This window comes from Sciurus carolinensis, chromosome 3 (genome assembly GCF_902686445.1).
Source record: "Sciurus carolinensis chromosome 3, mSciCar1.2, whole genome shotgun sequence".
In the NCBI taxonomy this organism is placed as follows: Eukaryota; Metazoa; Chordata; class Mammalia; order Rodentia; family Sciuridae; genus Sciurus; species Sciurus carolinensis.
The window spans coordinates 3,044,220-3,059,831 of NC_062215.1; the positions used below are offsets into that span (position 1 = coordinate 3,044,220).

Sequence of the window (15,612 nt, forward strand, 5' to 3'; positions counted from 1 at the left end):
ACCTGAGCGCGCTGTGGCTGCCAGCACCCCAGCAGCAGCAGCAGCAGAAACTGTGCCCAAGTCCCCAGGCTTCGCAGAGGGGGTTTGCGGGCATGGGTGGTTTAGTGGCCTCCAGAGTCCTTTGTCAGCTGCAGGAAGAGAGGCGCGTGCTGCACTGCTGACAGGGAGGGTGGCCTTGCTCTGGCTGCCCTGGTCACACTGTCGGGAAGACCTCCCCAGCTGCCACAGCAGGTCCCTCTCAGAATGAGGACCCCAAGAGCAGGGGCCCTCCCACGGTGGAGGGGCGGTGGACATGGCTCCTTGGTGGCCTGCTGAGCCTGCAGGGCCCTGAGGCTTGAGAAGAAGCTCTGCAGAGCCAGGTCCTGTGACTAAGGCTGGACCCAGCCCTTCCTTGCTGGTTGCCACCAGCCACTGCAGGAACCACCTCCTGCAAAGGCCTGGGCTCCTCACCTGTGCCAAGACACCTGCCTGCTGGGCCGTGAGAGGATTTGGATGAGATGTGCTGTGTCCCACAGAGAGTGCAGGGGACACAGCAGACCAGGGCCTGCCCGAGGCCTGCCCGACGCGCTTGGCTCTGTTCTAAGGACCATTCGCGTCCAGGGAAGCCAGCTAAGGTCGGAGACGAGCTTCTTTCATGAAATCTGGGCTGGAGTCACCTCCCCAAGCCAGAGGCACCTGGGTACGGAGGCTCAGCCAAGTCTCCAGACCTCCCCTCCCTGCAGGGACAGTGCCAGCTTGGCAGGAGCTCCCAGCTTCTCTATTACTTCAGGGCCAAGAGGTGTGGAAGTCTTCGTGGGGTTTGTCCCAAACTGTGTCCCTCCCTCTCCTGTGCCCTGGAACATGCCACTCTGTTTGGTGAGACCCTGGGCGGAGTTGTGCCTACCAGAGGGCACTCCCTGCAGCCACAAGCTGCTCCCAGTCGCTATTCTGGACGGCTCTGTTCCCTCCCTTGGTGGGCCAGGTCCCGTGCAAAGGCCTGTCAACTGTCATCCTCATCAAGCCACCTGGAGGCACTTAGAGGCTGAGGGACGCACAGAAGGCTGAACAGCAGCCCAGGCTGGTGGACTGTGGGTGGCCCCCGGCACGAGGACTGTGCACAGTGGCCTGCCTGCCCAGGTCCTCATTCTGTCCCTGGAGCCAGAGGAGCTGCAGATGCCAAACCCCATGGCCACGGCTGCCTCCAGGGCTGCACGGGTTGTCTTATTTCACCTGCTTTCCAACAACTCAGACGCCTTCTCTGGACGCCCCTCATGGTGCTCAGGAGGTGGTGGCCGGAGGATGGGGCTGGTGAAACTCCCACCCTTAGTCCCGGGACAGTCCCGACTCCGCCTGGCCCCTGAGGACTGCCAGCAGCTTCGCCAGGCCCAGCCTGTTATCAACTTTTGTCGTGTAGGTAGGTTGATTGAGACAGATTTCTGAAAATCTTCAAGGAGCGAACAGGTTGGTTTCTTAGGGGATTTGCTCGGGAAATGAGATTTTGCCCGTCTCCCAAAGGAGCAAAGGCATCTAAATTATTGATGGCAAAACACACTCATCTAAGAAGCCGTGTGGCTGGTGTCTGGGCGCTGAGCGGTGCCGTCTGCCCCGAGCACTCATCCAGCTCTCTCCTGTCCCTCCTCCCAGCCACCCCCAGCGGGGCTGCCCGCAGACACCCCTGGGCAGTGCCACCCTAAGCACCCACTAACCCTCCTGCGAGTCAGCACTGTTCTGGCCCCCACACCTCCAGGTTTCCAAGGAGCACCTTCCAGGGGCCTTGCTGGGTCTCGGGCTGGCCAGCCCAGGAGGCTCAGCCAACTGCAGCCAGGACCTGAATGCGGCTCAGGCTGACGCTCCATAGCAAAGAGCCAGAGCCGCCAGTTTTTAAAGAAACAAAAGGGAAAGGAGCCAAGACACACCCGCCAAGTGGAGCCTGGATGGCCGCCCAGGCCCGCTGGAGCTGCGTTTTAGCTGAGTGCTGGAGAACTGGCCTGGTGGGAGCGCCCTGCGCAGGGAGCTCAGACGGCCCCCACCCCTTTCATTTGCATTAGAAAGAACAGCTTCCTCAGCGTAATCGGATGCCAGCCAGGGAGGGAAAGCGACCAAGAAGGCCCACAGGGCAGTTCAAAGGGAAGGGCAGGTGCTCCAGGCTGCAGCCCTGGGCTCTCAGGGCCCGGATGTCCAGCTCCTGCCTGGTCAGCCCTGTGCCCACACTGCAGGCAGAGGAGCCGCCTACCTGTCCCCACTGTGGGCAGAACTGCTGGTCATCTCTGGCCAATGCTACTCCCCCACTCCCACCCCGTCTCTCTGCACCTGGTTTGCAGCCATTACCACGACCACATAAAATGAGATGGAAGCAGGTCAGTAGATAGACGTGGAGACTAGACTATGGAAAAGACAGGACAGGAAATTAACACTGAGGGAACTTTGAAGTACAACTAGCAAGACAGAACCACCACACGTTTTCTTTCTGAACTTCCCAGTGTCCTAAGCAAAATGGGAGCTGTGGTCAACTGCAGGATTCTCCTTGTCTTAAAAGATGGCTTCAAATCCAGATGTTCAGCAGATGGATGGACATGCAAAACGTGGGCTAGCCATACGGTGGAATATTATTCAGCCGTAAAAAGGAGAGAAGCACGGGTACATGCCACATCATCCAGAAACCCCAAGGATGGTATGCTCACTGAGAGGCCAAAAGCAGAAGGAGAAATTCTGCTTGATCCCACTTAGCGGGGTTCTCCAGAGGAGATTCGTTCAGACAAGAAGCAGAAGGAGGTTGCGGAGGATGAGGGGAGTTGGCATTTAATAAGCACAGCGTTCCGTTGGAAGACGAAGGTTCTGGAGACGCGGCCATGGAGCTGCACAACAACCTGACCGTGCTCAATGCCAGGGAACCGACCTCTTAAAAATGGTCAATGCAGCAACTTCGTGTGTTGCATTTATCGCACCCCAATAAAAATTCAAAGAAGTGAAAACAGCCCAAAAAACAAGACCAAACCAAAAAGTGGCCTTGGAGCACCCCTCAGGAGAGCAGCCGTTTTCTGGGGCCCTTCAGCCTGCCCGTTACTTCCCAGGGCTCAGGTGTGCGTGGCCGGCATGGTGGCTCAGTGGGGAATGGCCCAGGCAAAGTCTCTCGTCCTGGTTTCCTTTTTTAGAAAGAGCCAGCCGTCCAGGGATGGGCCCGGTCAGGAATAGTGCCCAGAGAAGAGCGCAGAGGAGGTGACGAGGAGGACAGGGCTCTTGTGACCTGGGCCCAGACCCAGCGAGGCCAGGACCAGGCTGGTGCAGGCAAGGGAGGTCAAATGCGCTGCTGGGGGTGAGCAGAGCCTGCGGGCAGGCCCGGGGCTGCCCACCTGGGAGCAAAGCAGAGCTGTTCCTGGGGCGTCTTGGATTTAACCTGCAGCGCCGTCCCCCCGTAGGCTGCTTTCTACCTGGCCTGACTTCTGCCACCTGCCTCCAACTGTAGGATGGCTGGGGGGCGAAGTGACATCGTCGATGACATAACTGCAGGAAAGCGCAGAGCACTGGCCTGGCCGCACTGCCCAGTGCTGGACGTGTGGCTCCTGGCCAGGCACACGGGGTCCTCGCAGGCAGAGAGTGCGTGAGGCCCCAGCAGCCAGGCCAAAGGAACGCGTGGCCGACGCCTGCTTGGCTCTGCCTCGGCCTCAGCACAGGAGGCTGTGCTGCTGGAGCAGTGGCCTCCCTGGGCTGCTGCCCGGGGCCGTAAGGAGCAGCCCTGCACAGACCTGGGCGTGGCCGTGGCTCAGAGCCACCGCCCTGGCTTCTGTGGCGGCTGAGCCTGATAGAACTTCTCGGTCTCCCCGACCGGTCAGGGCACAAGCCCAGGGCCCTCCGTCCCTTCTCTCTAAAGCTGAGTTTCTCTTCAGAAGAAGAAGAGAAGCTGCAGTCGACATGGCCCTTCCCTCATGCCTGCCTTCACCAAAAGCCGCGCCTCAGCCGCCCACCGTTGCTGCTTGTTTATAAAGAGGCACCTTTGCTTCTGCTTCCCCTCGGGACAGCCCAGAGAGGGTCGCTTGATAAAATCCAAAGCAACACAGAAGAGCAGTTAGCAGGTCAAAGTGGCCTTTTGTGCCCCAGTGGCCTGTCTGACTCAGGGCTCAGAGAGGGGCATAGAGGCCAGCCGGGCAGAGCCCCTAGGAGGCCTTCCCAGGTCCCTCCTGGCGCCAGGGGCCCCGCTGCGGAAGCTCTCCCAGGGCAGGAATTTGCTCTGGCCTTAAAGAAGTCCTGGGACCCTGCTGCACAGGAACAGGCAGGAAGAAAAGAGCCCAGGAAGGGAGGGAGCCCGGGGCACACACCTGGGCACCCCCTGGGCAGGGAGGGCAAGTCCAGGCCCAGTCGGCCAGCGTGGAGCTGAAGAGCCGCTGGAGAATCCCGAGGGATTTTTCTGGCAGAATTTGGCGTGACCACTCTGAAAATGGGCATACGTAAGAGACATGGCCTTCCTGACCTAGGGTCTGCACCCAAGTCCAACTTGATCCCTGGGTAGAAGAGCAGGAGGGTCAAGAGCTTCGGGGGCCCTCTGTCCTCTGGGTGGGATTAAAGATGGGGTGGAAAGGGGAGGTCTCGGCAGCAGGGGACCCTGGGACCCTGTTCTGGTCCTTGTGTGGGGGTGGTGTGGGCAAGCGTGAGCTGGGTCTAGTCAGGGGGTCCAAGAGTGAGCGCCTGGGGGAGGGTCTCTGTGGACAGATAACCCTGCATTCATGCCTGGGACTGTCCAGGTGGACACTGCTCTGAAAGGACCCAGCCCTGCTCTCGGAAGCCGATTCCAGGCCTCGCCTGGGGTTCCTCTGTTCATTCATTCAGCAAACAGCTCCTGCCTCTGGTCTGTGGGAGCCCCACCCAGGCTCTGGGGACAGGGGACTCTGAGGCCCGGTGCCGTGTGGGGGCCTTCAGTCCAGTGACGGGAGCAGACTAGCGGCCGAGGGTGGACAGCCCCCTTGGAATGGCTCCTGGCCCAGCGGGCTCTCAAGGGAGAGCCGGAAGAGTGCAGCCCCCAGACTTCCTCTGGAGGCAGTGGACAGCGGGTGGAGGCGCTGCATCCTGCTCTGCTTGGGCTTCACTGAGGGTGTGTTCACGGCTGCCCTTCACCGCTGGCCTGGTGGGCTCTGCACCTCCCTGAGCCAGACTCACCGAGGTGAGGTGACTGCAGTTGAGCAGCGTTCTGACAGCGAGGCTGGGGTCCATGCCACCCCACGTCGTGTGGGCCCCAGAGCGTGCCCAGGTGGTCAGCATGGCAGCGGGTGGACCCAGGGCCTCCCTCCCACCCCATCCCCCCAGACTGGGCGGGTGGCCTGGATGGATGGAGTGAGAAAGCAAGGGGAGGTGGGGAGGGGGGACAGGTGGAGGGCGGGGAAGGCCAGGGCTCCCCTCAGAAGTGCTCAGCAAAGCCCCCCCAGGGGTCCATCTGCATCCGGCTCATGCTGGATTAGGCAGTCCCACCACAGCAGGCGTGGGCTCTGATGTGGCCTGTCCACACGAGGACTAACCTCCTACCCGTGTGGCCAGGTGTTCCAAGGAGGCCCAGGAAACAGCTTCATCCCCCTAGAGATTTGGTACCAGGACAGAGGATCCTGCCACTCGGGGGAGCCACTGGCCCTGAGACCTCAGGACAGGGACCAGAGGCGCTTGCTTGGTTGGGGCATTCGGCAGGCGGGCCCCCGAGCTCCCTCTGGCTGTGCAGTGTTCCAAACACCAGGGCTCTGGGGAGCTGAGGGCCCGGCCTCCGGGCCTCCCGAAGCCCGCCAGGCACAACTCTGCTGTCACACTCTGCACACAGCAGATCCGCAGCATGTTCCACAAAAGAATCCACAGAACCCAGGAGAGGTCGGGGGTGGCTCAGGGCAGGGTGGCAGAGGTGGAGGTGGCCGGGGGCACCCTGTGACACTGATGTGTGCTGCCCAGAGACTCAGACCTCAAGGTCCCCTGCACTTAGAGGAAAGCTGTGGACGTGGGCACAGAGCCTGGGAGGAGGGTGACCGGGGGCTCCCCCGTCACCCGTGCTCCCTGCTGCCCGGCAGGAGTGGACACTGTCCACAGCATCCCACCCCGCTCCAGACCCTGGCCCGGCTCTGCCTTTGCTTGGTGGGCCTGGATCAAAGAGGACTCGGTTGTACTGAGTCGGGAGGACGGCTCACACTATGAAAGGAAACCAAGAAATAAGTCAACAAAGAGCAACCCCGAAATCAACCCAAGGCAGCCGCTGCCTCGCAGGCTGGCGTAAGCCGCTTATCCAGCCCGCCTCGTTCTGAAGGGACTCCACGTGGCGGTGCCTTCCGGGAGCGCCAGCCCCCGCCCCTGCTCACCCAGCGCTGTCTGTAGAAACAGCCCTGCTGCCAGAAGCTGCCTTTGCCACCCTACTGGGGGGGAAAAGAGGCAGCCGCAGGGCCGGCCTGGTGCCCAGCTCAAGGTCAGCTGCCCCTCGGCCCACAGCCCTCCCTGCCGTGGCTGCAAAACACCAGGATGCTGCCTGGTGACTTGCAGAGACCCCAGAGGCTGGCCAGTCAGCTCCATTTCAAATGCTTTTCTGTTCTAATCCTCGGTCCCCACGGAGAGGGTGCTTCTTCCTGCCCGTGCAGGACAGAGGGCAGTGTGGGGTGGGTGCCTCGCCAGTTTGAGCCTCAGCCTTTCCATCTGACCAGTGGGGATGATGGAGAGTGCTGAGCAAGGTGGCCTCAAGTGCCTGGCACATGAAATGTGCAAACCGAGTGGCCTGGCCACCTGCTCTCTATGACCACGTGGAGGGGGATGATCGTGGTGGTTTTTCTAGATCTGAAGAAAGAGGCCCGTCCAGCTGCCTCTCTCCCAGGACCTGCTCCCTGCTTTAACTTCTTCACGCTGAGTTTTTAAAATGCAGGCACTTGTGCGCTCGCAGGTGTCGGGTGAAGACGTCCTGGTACCAGGGAGGAGGGGTGGCTTCATGACAGTGGGTCTCTCCAGTGCCACCAAACCGCACACTGAGAACTGGGACAAGAGGGAATTCCGGGTGTGTGTTTTCCCACCATAGAAAGATGCGCGAGCTTTGTCCAGAGAAAACCTTGAGACGTGACTGAGCAGAGAGAATCTAAGTCGAGCAGAGCACACAGCACACAGGCCTGCGTGGACACTCGTGCCCTTGGCTTCTGGGCTCCCAAGTGACGAGGCCTGGGCCGGAGGCCCCCTGCCCCCGTGGTTTTGCTCTGTGACTCTCGTCACACTCTGCAGCTCTGGGTCCCTCCACAATATGGTCCTCTGCTCCCAGGTGCTCCCGCCAATGGAAGCTACTGGAAGCCGCAGCTAATCCAAACAGCTCTCATGTATGAGAAGTGGTTTAGAATCCTCTGCTAGAATTAAAATAGACTTGCACACTGGGACCAACATGGGGACCCAGAGGGACAGCCCACCCCAGGGGCCAGGCTCAGGGGAGCCAGGTTTAGCAGGAGCGATCCCATCAGCCATCCGCAAAGCGCGTGTGTGGATGCCCTCAAGACCCGCAGGGGCTGCCGGAGGAGGGCGAGGGGGTGGCCAAGGAAAGAAGGAGAAAGCGAAAAGGAGCACCCCTGGTTGCAGAGATGAGTCTGGGGAGTCGGGATGGCGGGACCCCGGGTCCTCTGCCTTTCTGTTTTGCCTGTTAAATGAACCAAGGCACCGGGCCCTGCTGGGAGGCGGAGGCAGCAGAGCCTCACCTGGGGCTTCCTGGCCTCGGGAAGGCCGGCTGCCTCCCGGTGAGCCCGTGCAGGTCGGCAACGTTGATGGTGATTCCCTCCTCTCTCTTTCTTTTCTTAGAGCGCCCAGAGTGCCTTGGGGAAGATTGGCTGGATAAAAGGTATGAAGACTTTCTCTTTTTTTTCCTGAATAGTTTTTGACAGATACGAGCATGTTGAACATCTTGGGAGCTGCTGGTAATGAACGCCAGGAATGGCTGGGGTTTCCCGTTGGCTGGAAGGAGGAAAGGTGGGGGGCGCTGGGAGCGAAGGTCTGTGACGGCTCCTTTCTTGCCACCGAGGGGATGGGTCCAAAAGGTGCTGGGAGAGGAAGAGCTGGGGGCCAGAGGAGCCGGAAGGGGAAGGATAGAGAGGTGAGGGTTGGTCTCAGGCAGCTCCCCCTGGCCTGAGAGTGGCTCTGGCTCCTGCCTGGTCCTATCCCGCCACTCTCTCCCCCAGGACCCCTGTGGTCCCTTTGCCCCCTCCCAGGTGCGCGGTGCATGGCCACTCATCCCCTGGGCAGCAGGGTCTCAGGACCCCCAAGGCAGCTCCAGGGTTCACTGCTCTGCAGAGGTCAGCTCCCCTCATGGCCTGGTCTCCTCAGGGGGCAGGGTGCTGTGGAAATCAGCTCGGTCTAGTGTTGACCCTGAGGAACTGGACGCTGCTCCCAGATGGCCTGCAGTCCATCATCCGGGCCTTCTTTGCTGTCCACCTGCGGCTCATCTCCTCGGTGGGCTCACCTGCAGAGTTTCCTGCGAGGGGATCGTGAACAAAGTAGACAGTGCAGGTGTTCAGGGCCAGCCTGGGCCCCGGCGGCTTCTCCTGAGCTCTTGGGACGTGGCTGGTGTCAGTTTGTGCTACTCTAACCAAACGCCTGAGCAGGGCGACTTACGATGAGCAGAAACACAGCGCACGCTTCTGGAGGCCGGAAGCCCAAGATCAAGGCAACGGGGCCTTCAGGCTGCTGACCCGTGGCGAAGGCCAGCGGGCAGGAGGGGCCCAACTGGCCCTTTTTAAGGTGGCAATCCCACACAAGAGGCTGCTCTTTTTAAGGTGGCCCTGTCACCTCTGAAGGCTGTCAGGCAGGGAACCAGGTGGCAGCCAGGCTGTGGAAGGGCATTCAAACCCAGCAGTTGGTGTGTGCGCAGGGCAGCGAGGTGTTTTCTGGAAGCCAGGAATGGACGGCTCCCGTCAGGGCTGGGAGGACACACTGCTTGGTGATCCCTTGCACGCCAGGCTTGTCCCAAACCTGCCCTGGGCTCAGAAGCGAGCCCTGACGTGGCGGGGAGGGCGGCAGGGCAGGAGCCTCCATCCTGGATGCTGGTCCTCAGGGGCTCTGCTGGCTGACTTTCCGCCAGGATGGGGTGGATGGGGTGAGAGCTGCCGCCCAGGGGTGCTGCTCATGTGGCCTCAGGCTTACCACAGTGGGCAGTGGTGACCGGCCCGTGTGGTCAGTGACAGTCAGCTTTCTGCAGAGGCGGCACGGGGCGTGGCTGGTGTTGGCCTCACACTCACCCCACTGCCCATCCCACGGAGGGCAGAGCTGCCGACGCCGTCTCATGGTTGCTTTTCTGTCTCCCGGGGGAGTCCCCCAGAGGATGATGAACCCCTCTGCGCTCTAAGGAATGACGTGACCATCTGCCTGCTCTGCAGAGTCCAGTTCTACACACTGTTTTATTTATTTTTTTAATTTTGATTCGTCGTACACAAATGGGGTACAACTTTCATTTCTCTGGTTGCACAAGAAGCAGAGTCACACCATTTGTGTGATCATATGTGTCCAAAGGGTAATGATGTCCACCTCATTCTATTATCTTTCCTTCCCCCCGCCCCTCCCCACCCCTCATTTTCCTCTATACTATCTATCCTTCCTCCATTCTTGCCTCCCCCTAACCCCCGTTGTGTATCATCATCCACCTACCTGAGAAATCATTCAGCCTTTGGTTTTGGGGGATTGCCTTATCTTACTTAGAATGCGATTCTTCAATTCCATCCATTTACCTGCAAATGCCATAATTTCATTCTTCTTTATGGCTGAATAGTATTCCATTGTATACATATACCACAGTTTCTTTATCCATTCATCAATTGAAGGGCATCTAGTTTGGTTCCACAGTCTGGCTATTGTGAATTGAGCAGCTATGAACATTGCTGTGGCTGTATCTCTGTAGTATGCTGATTTTAAGTCCTTTGGGCATAGGCTGAGGAGTGGGATAGCTGGATCAAATGGTGGGTCCATTCCAAGTTTTCTAAGGAATCTCCACACTGCTTTCCAGAGTGGCTGTACCAATTTGCATTCCCACCAGCAATGTGAGTGAACCTTTTCCCACACCCACGCCAACACCTACTGTTGCTTGTGTTCGCACAACTATTTTTTAAGCAGCTTGTGTGCAGGGCGTGGGCATACCGTATGGTCAAGGTGCATGGCATGTGCCACGTGGTGAGTCTAGGGGTGTGTCTGTGCCAGGACACTGTCATCACGGAAGAGCGCCACATGCCACCCAAGCCCCGGGGCACTCCTTCCTCCCGCTCAGCCCAGACCACTCCCGGCCAGCCCCGATGCTCCTGGCTGCTGTGTTTTCTAGAGTTTGACATGAAGAGAATCCTGCCGCACGCGCTCGTTCTGATTGGTTCTCTCCTGGGCACGACAGTCGCGAGACTCGTCTGTGCTGTGTGTCTGCACAGTCCACCCCGGCAGTGGCCGAGCAGTCCTCCCTTCTACCGGTCTCAGCGTGATTGTCCGTCTGCTCGCTGGTGGACACCTGGGACCGCGAGTCCAGGGCTTTCCTGCGGCCATCTGTGAAGACTCCGCGCAAGCCTTTGGGACGACCTGTGCTATCTTTCCTCTTGAGGAGAAGATGCCAGAGGGAAATGTCTGGCTCCCTGGAAGCACAGCCTCCCTCCACCTCCCCCTGGCCAGGTCTGACGTCCCCATGGGGCTCCAGGCACCCCTCATTACAACTGGGCCGTTCCACCAACAGGGTGCAGGGAAAGCTCAGCCTCCCGGCTGATGGCGCCGGGGGTCCGCGGGCACTTCCTGACATCCTCATGTCTTCTTTGGCAAGATGTCCTCTGTGCACACCTTGGCCTATTTTTTTTTAATTGGGTTGTTTTTTTTGTTCTTGTTGAGTCTGGGGAGTTATTTATATATTCTGGATACGAGTCCTGTATCAGGTACATGCTTTGCAAGTGTTTTCTTCTAATTGGCTGGTCTTCTCGTTCTCCTAATGGTGTCTTTTGAAAAGCAATAGTTTTCAATTTTGGTAAAGTCTCGCTTACCAGTTCGTTCTTCGTGGATCATGTTTGGTTTTCTCTGGGGATTGAGCGCGTGGCCTCACCCTGCCAGGCAAGTGTTCTTCCACTAAGCCACATCCCCAGCACCCCCATGCTTTGTATTTTGAGACACGGCCTCACTAAACTGCTGCTGCTGGCTGAACCTGTGGTCCTCCTGTCTCAGCCTCTCGGGAAGCTAGGTTTACAGGCGTGCACCACCTTGACCAGCAGGATCATGCTTTCGATTTGTATCTGAGAAATCTGAGCCTGGCCCGAGGTCATGAAGATTGCTTTCTCCAAGCTCTCCCCTAGACATTGAGCGTTCTGGGTTTTGCATGCAGGTCTATGGCTTGAGTTAATTTGGGGGGCCTGGCGTGAGGTACTTGCTGAAGTATTTCCTGTGTATGGATGTGCAGGGGTTTCACTGTGACTTGTGACAGGGACTACCTCTTCCCCATTAATGGTCCTTGCACCCTGGTAGAAAATCAGCGTGCATATTTTTGGGAGTCTGTTTCTGGAGTTGGCATCTGCTCATTGTATGTCCATCTTATTCAAATACCACCACACCGTCATAGGTCTAGCTGTAGGGTTGTCTTGAAATTAGGAAATGATCTTATTCCTTGTTCTTTTTCAAATTTGCATTGGCTGTTCTAGACTCCTCAGAATACCATGTGAATTTTAGAATTGATATGTGAATTTCTTTTTTTTTATTTATTTTTATTGTAAACAAATGGGATACAAGTTGTTTCTGTTTGTACATGGAGTAACAGCATACCATTTGCATAATCATACATCTACGTAGGGTAATGATGTTTGATTCATTCTGTTATTTTTTCCTTCCCCCCCACCCCTCCCACCCCTCTTTTCCCTCTATACAGTCCCTCCTTCCTCCATTCTTGCCCCCCTCCCACCCCCCTTTATGTGTCATCATCCACTTATCAGTGAGATCATTCGTCTTTTGGATTTTTGAGATTGACTTATCTCACTTAGCATGATATTCTCCAATTTCATCCATTTGCCTGCAAATGCCATAATTTTATTATTCTTTATACCTGAGTAATATTCCATTGTGTATATATATATATATATATATATATATATATATATATATATATATACCACAGTTTCTTTATCCATTCATCATTTGAAGGACATCTAGGTTGGTTCCACAGTCTGGCTATTGTGAATTGAGCAGCTATGAACATTGATGTGGCTGTATCTCTGTAGTATGCTGATTTTAAGTCCTTTGGGCATAGGCCGAGGAGTGGGATAGCTGGGTCAAATGGTGGGTCCATTCCAAGTTTTCTAAGGAATCTCCACACTGCTTTCCAGAGTGGCTGCACTAATTTGCAGCCCCACCAGCAATGTATGAGTGTACCTTTCTCCCCACATCCTCTTCAACACCTATTGTTGCTTGTATTCTTGATAATCGCCATTCTTATTGGGGTGAGATGGAATCTTAATGTAGTTTTGATTTGCATTTTTTCTATTACTAAAGATGGTGAACATTTTTTTCATATATTTGTTGATTGTTCTAGACTCCTTGCAGAACCTTGTGAATTTTAGAATTGATATGTGAATTTCTAAAATTAAAAAAAAAAAATTCGTGCTGGGATTTTAACCAGGATTGCATTGACTCTGCAGATTGTTTGAGAGATCATGGGCCTCTTAACACTCTTGAGTCTTCTGACTCATAACAAGGTATGTCCCTCCATGGATTCATGACTTTAACTTCTCTCATCACCTGCTGTCAGTTTCCTGTGTATGGGTTTTGCATATTGTGTCAGATTCATCCCTCAGTATTTCCTGTTTTGCATAGGATTTTTCCATCAGTGTCTGGCTGTTGGCTGCTGGCAGAGATGAACTAGAGTCTTTGTATAGTGATGTTGTATCTTGCCACCTTGCCACTCACTCACCAGTTCCAGGAGCCTCCCTGTGGACTCCGCCACGTGTTCTGGGTGAATGCCCACGTGGCCTGTAAAGAAGACAGCCCTTAAGAGGGCTGTCCTTTCTTGCTTTCTCTGGTCTCTCCCTCTGGCTGGAGCCCCCAGAAGGGTTGAGCAGAAGCAGCAGAAGCATGGTGCTGTTCCTGAGCTTGAAGTGCCTCCTGTCAGGGATGGCATGAGCCCTGATTCGTAGTCCCTTCTATTCCCAACACTCACCTGCTGAGCGTTGCTAGTTTCCATCAGGCATGGATGCAGAATTTGATCACGTTTCCTGGGCCTGTCGAAGCAATCACACCCTTTTTGTTTTTAGCTTGTGAGGCTGGTGAATCGCAGGGGTTGCTGTTCCTCTATTAATCCAGAATAGGTTGCATTGAAGTCTGTCAACTTATTTTTTCCCATTTGTTCTTTTCCCCCTTTGATTTATGTATGGTTTTTTAATTGGTGCCTTATAGAGATACCCAGAGGTGAAATGCACCGTGGTATACTCAGACGTTCGTAGCGTGATGGGGTCGATTTCATCCCACAATTCTTTCCTTTCTATCTTTCCTTTACTTCCTTTTTTCTCTTTTTTGCCTTCTTTTATGTTGGGTGTTTTTTAACTGTCCTCTCTTACCCCATCCTTGACTTGCTAGCTCTCGGCTCTGCTCTTTCGGCAGCTGCTTCAGGGGTTGAGTTCGCGCCTCTCTAAGTGACGGCAGCGTGCCTCAGAGTAAGGAGACCAACTCCCCAGGCGTAGGCCCCTCAAGGAGGCCCCTGCTCCTCCCCTCCGGCCGTCACGCTGCTGTTACCACGCATCGTGCTCACCCGCTGTAAACTCTGTGACAGAATGCTGCTGTTTCAACTTAAATTTAAAGCAGATGCATCTTAAGGAGATATAAGTAAAAAGAAAACATCACATGTTTACCTACATAGTGTCCATTTCCAACCATCTCCATTCCTTGGTGTCCATCCACGTCCTCATCTGTGACCATTGCCCTTCCACCTGAAGGACCCTTGCAAACCTACTGGTGACGAATTCTTTCAGCTTTTGCAAGTCTGAGAAGTCTTATTTCCACTCCGTTTGAAAGGTATTTTAGCTGGGGATAGAATTCAAAGCTGACAGCCCCATGTTCTCTCAGAACTTCAAAGGTGCCCCCCGGGTTTCCGGTACTCACAGTGTTGGGTGTGCCTCATTCTTATCTTTGTTCCTTGGTAACCAGGGTCTCTTTCTTTCTCTGGCTGCGTCTAAGATTTTTCTCTGTATTGATGATCTTCAGCAATTTGATGATGATCTGCTTAGCCGTCGTTTTCTCCAAGTTTCTTGGATTTGTGAGTTTGTAGTTTCCTCAAGTTTGAAAGTGTTTTGGTCCATATTCCTTCAAAGATTGCTCCTGTCCTGCACCCCTGTCAGAGACCCTCAACCGCACGTGTATTAAGCTGCTTGAAGTTGTTCTTTCCGACTTTTTAAACTGTTTTCTCTGTGCGTTTCATTTGGGGTGGTTCCTCTTGAATCTTTAAGCTCTTTCATCTTTTCTCCACGATGTTTAATCTGCCATTAATCCCATCCACTATATATTTTTTTAAATCTCAAATATTCCATGTCTACCTGACATTATGATAACTATTTTAATAACTTCCTCTGATAAATCTAACATCTGTGTCATTTCTGGGCCAGGTTCAAATTATTGTTTTTCCTCCTCATTTTGAGTTTCATTTTCCTGTTCTTCGCATACCTGGTCATCTTTGGGTGCTGGATGTTTTCAGTCTGGCCTTGGGTGCTGGGCCCTTCTTGTCCTTGAGCCTTGCTAGGGAGGCAGCTGAGTTGCCTGGGAACGTTTTGGCCCCTGCCGTCCTTGCTCTTCAGATTGTTAGGCAGGCCCTGAGCCGTGTCTCTTCTAGATCTGCTAGGGGAGACTCCATGTTCCGCTTGGGTCCAGCTCCACGTTGCTGGGGAGGACACACTGTCCCCAGCCCATGTGGGTGCTGAGACTGTGGCCCCCAGTCCCTCCAGGTGGTGCTCACCTCGGCCTTGGTCGTTGCCTGCAGCGCTGTGCTGGTGAGTCCTGGAAGGGATGGTTGGCGGGGACCCTCTGTGGGCCCCTCGGGCTCCCCCTCTGTCCAGCTCCCTCCTCCCCAGGGCCCCTTGCAGCTCCAGCCACCTGGCCTTCCCCTCAGTCCTGTCTCCTCAGCCCAGGCATGTCCTGCAGTGGCCTCCCAGAGCCCAGGGCACCGCCCCTCTTGTCCACTTGGTCAGTTGCTGCTGCTGCAGGTGGGAGCCTCCATCCCTCTGCCTCTCTATTGTGACTGGAAGCTGAAGCTTCTTCATGCTGGGCTGCATCTGAGCTGCTGTGCTTGCAGAGTCAGACAGACAGGTGCCTGGGACCCCAGGTCCTTGCCCGCCCTGTCCCCATCCCCCAAGGAGGAAGGAGTGAGACGTGGTCAGAAGTGCTCAGCCTTGAGGTCAGGAAACTGGGGAGAGGAGAACCCAGAGTCTCCCAGCAGCCCCTGCTGGCCTCACCTCTGAAGCCTGTCCCCCTGTGTCCTGGGCAGCACCCTCCTGGCCCCCAGCAACATAGCTGAGGAGGACCTTGCGGAGGCCCAGGCCCCCGGTCTTCCGAGTCCCAGGCCCTACACCCCGCCTTGGCCGAGCCAGGTGCCGCTGGAGCCTCACTCTTGATTCTTTCTCAGGTGCAGTAAGTCAGTTTGCAGGCTTGGACCTGGGCCATCGAGAGGGACAC

The 15,612-nt window shown here is 55.8% G+C and overlaps 1 protein-coding gene across 8 annotated transcripts in view; it reads left to right on the plus strand.

Moving 5' to 3' along the window:
* The window catches only part of Rbfox3 (RNA binding fox-1 homolog 3), a 393,803-nt gene that overhangs the window by 264,493 nt on the left and 113,698 nt on the right, over positions 1-15,612 (plus strand). For all 8 annotated transcript variants that reach the window (XM_047544871.1, XM_047544867.1, XM_047544874.1 and 5 more), the window contains exon 4: positions 7,759-7,798. The gene's annotated coding sequence lies outside the window, so the exon portion shown is untranslated. The remainder of the gene's footprint in view (positions 1-7,758; positions 7,799-15,612) is intronic.